Consider the following 5,680-nt stretch of genomic DNA (forward strand, 5'->3'; position numbering starts at 1 on the left):
TCTGAGTCCTAATTTCAGCTGAACTTCTAGGGAGTTGATAGCTGATTTGTAACGACCCAATTTTCCCTATTTCAAGTTCTAAAAGTCCATAAAAATATTTGGAAATACTTTTAAAATATTCTAGAGATTTTTAGGAATTTTTAGAGTATTTTTACGTAATTTTTGGAGGTCGTTTAGTAGGGTTACAAAAAGAAAGAAGTTTTTAAAAAAAATGTTGAAGGTGAGATTCGAACCCACGATCTCGGGTCGGACTGACCCAAGCAAAACCGGCCCAACCAGCTGAGCTACACAGTTTTTGTTAATCATATATGGAGCGATATATATTTAACTAGTAGTTAGGAACAGTAAAATAAATTGGAAATAAAAGGGGCGCGGCTGAGAATCGAAGCCCAGACCTGTGACTTCGAGTAAAACTCAACGGACCAACTGCGCCAGCGGTCTTTGCTAATCAGATATGCAGCGACAAGTATATAAGGTAAAGTTAGAAATGAAAATAACCTAAGGTATAAGATTTAAATCTTATTTCGAAAACCTAAAATTTTCTCTCAAAAATCTCCTTCTCTTCTCACGCGGCGACGCCGTTCTTCTCTCGGGCGGAAACACGAAGAAGCTAGGGTTTCGTCTCGGTGGCCGGTCAAGGGTTTGATCCAAGAGGTTCTTCCCGTCTTCACGAACCCTCGTCGAAGGGAGCACGGAGGATGCAAGGAGCCGCTGGAATTTGAGTTACCCGAACCCTAGATCCCTCCTTCTCCGGTTGTAAGTCCAAGAACAGCGAGGTGAGTTGCTACTCACCTGCAGTAGGAGTGGTTTTCGGATTTTGTTTCCCCTTGTTTTTCTTTTGAATCTTGTAGTAAAGGTTGATGTTTTGAGTTTGCTACCACAAATTCTTAGTTTCAGATTTTGTTCATGTTTTTTTCCTTGCTGCAATGAAAAAAAACAGCCCCTCTTGGAGCTTGCTGCAGTTCGGATATTAATGGTTTTGTTTTCCTCGCTATGGATTTCCTGTACAGCATTAAGTATGCCATGTAGATTTTTATGCAAACATTAGCATTTCTGTCACTTTTGTGCCATTAACAAGAACAAGCAACCAATTACCTTAATCTAAAGTGTGCAGTTTTAGAATCATTTAGTTACTGCCGTGCATGAATAGCCCTCATCTTAAGCTTACTGTTGAGATATTGGGCAGCATATTAGTTTTGATTTCTCCTTGCTAATTACCATACATGAACAACCTCTTATTTGGAGTAGATAGTTTAAGAAGTTTGCTAGTTTAACAAGCATGAATAGATTCTTATTACATTGTATGAATAACATTTTAGTTAGATGTTCCTTTGCTATGTAACTAGCACGAACTGCCCTCATTTTGAGTATGCGGTTCAGTTCTTTTGCTACTACTGTGAGCAGTATAGTGGGTTGTTATTTAAGCACGCATTCTGGATTTCCTTGCTACTTTAACAAGTATGAACAGTCTCCTCATTAACATTGCAGTTGAATTTATTGTTATTGCCATGAGTAGGAACAGATTTCATACCTCAATTCTAGATAATTTATTTTAAGCATGCAGATTTTATTAAGTTATAATGCAGAATTTAATTAAGTTAGTATGCAGAATTGTGTAGCTTAATATGCAGAATTGTGTTAACTTAATAGGCAACATTTTAGTGTGCAGAATTCATTTACCCTTAGCTGAACATGTGCAGATTTTTGTTTACCCTTAGTTGAACATGTGCAGATTTGTTTTATAAGTGTAGTATGTTGATTTAGTTTTTCCTTTTTCTTTAAGATGGGCAAGAACAGATTATAGTATATACATATATATACATAGCATTTAGTTTAGATTTTCCTTGCTATGATGAGTAGTTATAAGTGAGAAAAGACCAAGGTCTTGATAGGATCCCTAAAGTTTAAGTATTGGGATCAGCAGCACGCTAGGTGCTCAAAGAAATGCCAAGGCATTTTATTATAAGAGAATTAAAGCATAACAAGTATAAAGAAGTTATAGTTAAAAAAAAAAGTATTTTACTTTTAAAGGGCATGTACCGGACACAAGGTCCAAGGGATGGGCTCCAAGATGCCCCTAGGCACAAGGCCTAGAAGTATCTTAGTAGTTTCGGGATTAGCTACCTCGATTCTTATTAAGAATGCGCGCTAAGTGGTACAATGCCGGGCCCAAAAGAAGTTTATTATTATTTTGAAGTATTAAAGTATAAGTTTTGAAACAAATGAAACGAGCTTCAAATCTGTCTAGAATTAGAAAGTTAGTTTTCTTGTTATTTGAAGCATGCAGTAGTAGTTTCAATTGTTTCCTTGCTACTAGATTATTCAGCCTGTTTAGCTTTACATGTTTAGTAGTTTTACATGTTTAAAAGTTTTACATGTTTAGTAGCTTTACATGTTTAGTAGCTTTACATGTTTAGTATGCTTCTTTTATAGTTTCATTCTTATGAGCATGATTAGCTATACATGTTTAGTATTTCAGTTAGCATGATTCCTTTGCTATATATGAGCATGAGTAGTTTTATATGTTAGCATTCAGTTTTAGCATGTTTTTATTTATATACATGCATATCGAGTTTTTGTGAGTAGATAGCGCTCACTAAGCTTTATGCTTATAGACTGCATTTCCTCCTACTGCAGATAAAGGGAAAGAAAAGATACAGTGAAGGAAGGCGATAAGGAGATGCAAGAGGAGTGTGTGATGTGTGGACTATGGAGGTCCTTGGGACTTAGCTAAAGAACTCATTTAGTTTAAGAATTTGTTTAGTTTAATTTCTTATTAAGTTGATAAGAGAATTATGTAGTAAGAGGTTATGTTTTCGATTTTTCATTATCTGCATGATTTGAATTATTAAACTGCGTGGTTGTGGTTAGTTTTCATTTCTTATTAAACTGCGTGGTTGATTGAAATATATTTCCAGCCGCCTGTGGCTGAGTATATTATGCTTGTATTATGGAAAATGGTCACCGGTACAGGGGAGACTCTGCCGAAATTTTTCGGTAGGGTTTTCCATGTGATTTTTAATAAACCAGTTAAGTAGAGTAGTAGATAAGTAACGGTCACTCTTAAAGAGTAGTAGTAGTAAGAAGGGTGGTCGTTACATGATTAAAGGAGTAGTTAACTTGGTTAAGCAGTTCTCAATTGTGTCTAATTTGAATCAGTGTTAAAAGTTTAGTTGAATTTAAGTCATGGCTTAGTTTCACCTTTCTGATTTCTGAACTCAGATTTGTGAGGATTTAATTTCTACAAGTCTTATTTTCTACAATGGATCTATTTATAAGTGTAAAGCTTGTCTCATTTGATTGATTGATTTAAGTTCCACACAGTTTAGTTTAAGTGTTGTTCCTTTAGTGCAAGTTAGTTTGGTTTATGTTAGGAGTAAATTAGTGTTAATTGCTAAGTTGTTAATTAGTGATAACTAGAAGTTCACATCTAAATCAAGCACATACTTACTAGTTATCCTTGGAAAAATACGACTTAGGACTCTTTACTACAACTCTTCTATTGAGATTTAATGGGTTTTTAATCATAATTAATTTTAAGTGCCTAGTGACATGAAATATGATCCGCATCAACTGTATACTTTGATCTCCATGCTTTATATAGACAATGTACTATCTTTTATATTACCACAAAGTCACCCGCACTCACTAACCAATTTGTGCATTATTTTTTCTCAGGTAGCAGATAGATGATTGTGGAGTCACTTGGAGTATCCTATTTATCGACCTCATGTTATATTAGAGGGTAATTTTCTTTTATTGTTTTACTTTACTTGCATTACTTGGGTTTTCTTATGTTTTTGGTGTTGTAATTATTTTGGCTTGGACTTGTGTTTAGCCTTGTGGCTACTTATTTTGTTCATACTGTTTGTTGTATTTAAGTCGATCTGACTCACAATTTGCTGTTTTGATTTGGGTGTCCTACCCGTTTGTCTTCCACTGTGTTTTTGGTACAACCATGTGAGCTGCTTATTATACAACTGCGTGGTTATATTCTTTTTGTTCCAATCATATGAGTTGTGTATATAACTGTGTGGTTGTGCATGTTCCAGTCATGTGGGTTGTTGTTTATTACTTGTGTGGCATTGTGGCTTTGTATACAGGTTCCATATGTTATCATAAAGGGAGAGAGGTTGTCCATTTACCGGGCAGGGATTTGTTCAGGGCGTGATAATTATGTTTAGAGGTTTGAGAGATTATAGTTAACTTTAGGATCTATGAGCGTAGGTGTTGGTCAAATATATATATATATATATATATATATATATATATATAATACACATAATCAATCAACAATCAAAATTTTAGAAATTTATTTTAAGAAAATAGATTTATAAGTTTTCAAAAATATTTTTAATTTAATTTTCCTATCATTTCACCCATTCTAAATTTTATTTTAAGCTTGTTGTGACTCCAATTGAGTTAAAATTGAGTTTAGATTTTAGTTGAACTTGGATTATTAAGTTAAAATCTATTTAAATTTATATTATTAGTTTTGATTTAATTTTGATTTTATCAGGTTAAGATTATGAATTATTAAGATTAATAATTTAGTTAAAGATTAAGTTAATTTAGTAGATTAATAATTTTAAATTAATTTAGTGCTAATTTAAAGTTAATTTATTTTTTCTTTAAATAACAATTAAGTTAATTTATAATTAAGTTTTTGAATTATTTGCTTAATTAAGTATAAGGCTAAGTTTTTCAAATTATAAAGTTAAGTTGTTAATTAGGTTTTATTTAAAGTGATTAGGTTTTAAAATTGATTATGTTAACATTGATTAAAATTTATTTCTAATTAAGTTAAAATTAATTTCAGATTAATTTTGGATATTAGATTAATTAAGTTGATTAAATAAATTAGGATAACTGATAATTAATTATTGCCTTTGAGTTTAATTAATTAAGGATTGAATTGAAATTGACTAATTATTAATTTTGGATTAATAATTAATTTACTTTAATTTTAATTTATTTTTCAATTAAGTTAATTAGGTTAAAATAAACATTGAATTAATTTAAGATTAATTAATTTCAAATTGATTGAGAATTAAATTAATTAGGTTGAATTTAATTAAGGATTAAGTTTAAAATTTATTATTGATTAGGTTTAAAATTAATTGTGGATTAATTACATTATTAAGTTAAAAATTATTTAAGTTGATTTTAGATTAATTAATTTTGAATTAAGTTTTTATTAAGGTTTAGTTCATTTTTAGTTTATTTTTAATTATTTTCAAATTAAATTAATTAATTTTAATTAAGTTAAAGTATTTTATTTATTGATTAATTAATTTAAAATTAAATTTCAATTAAGTTAAAGTATGTTGTTTATTGATTAGTTAATTTAGTTTTGATTAATTATTAATTAATCATTGTTTAGATTTTGACTTTTGTTTGATTAATTAATTAGTTAAGATTATTTTAAAATTAGGTTCAATTTAATAATGTAATTGTTTGGGTAATTATTAAAGTTTATTATTATTTTGAGTTTTGATTATGATTATTCCTATTATTTCAATTGGTTTGAGTTAGTAAAAATTTTTGAAAAAGGTTATTTGACACTTGTTGGATTCAATTTTAGTTTTGGGTTTATCAAGAAGAAATTTATGAGGTAAGTTTCTAGACTGTGGTGAGTTATAATGGACATAATTAACGTAACCACATTTGAGATAACTTT

General features: G+C 30.4%; 1 long non-coding RNA gene across 1 annotated transcript; it reads left to right on the plus strand.

Annotated features, from left to right (window-relative positions):
- Window positions 1–574: 574 nt before the first annotated feature.
- Window positions 575–2,673, plus strand: LOC122005481. Its single transcript, XR_006118406.1, has 2 exons — window positions 575–776; window positions 2,638–2,673. It is a non-coding gene; the product is annotated as an uncharacterized LOC122005481 (long non-coding RNA).
- The last annotated feature ends 3,007 nt before the right edge of the window (window positions 2,674–5,680 follow it).

This window comes from Zingiber officinale, chromosome 1A (assembly GCF_018446385.1).
Source record: "Zingiber officinale cultivar Zhangliang chromosome 1A, Zo_v1.1, whole genome shotgun sequence".
Lineage (NCBI taxonomy): Eukaryota > Viridiplantae > Streptophyta > Magnoliopsida > Zingiberales > Zingiberaceae > Zingiber > Zingiber officinale.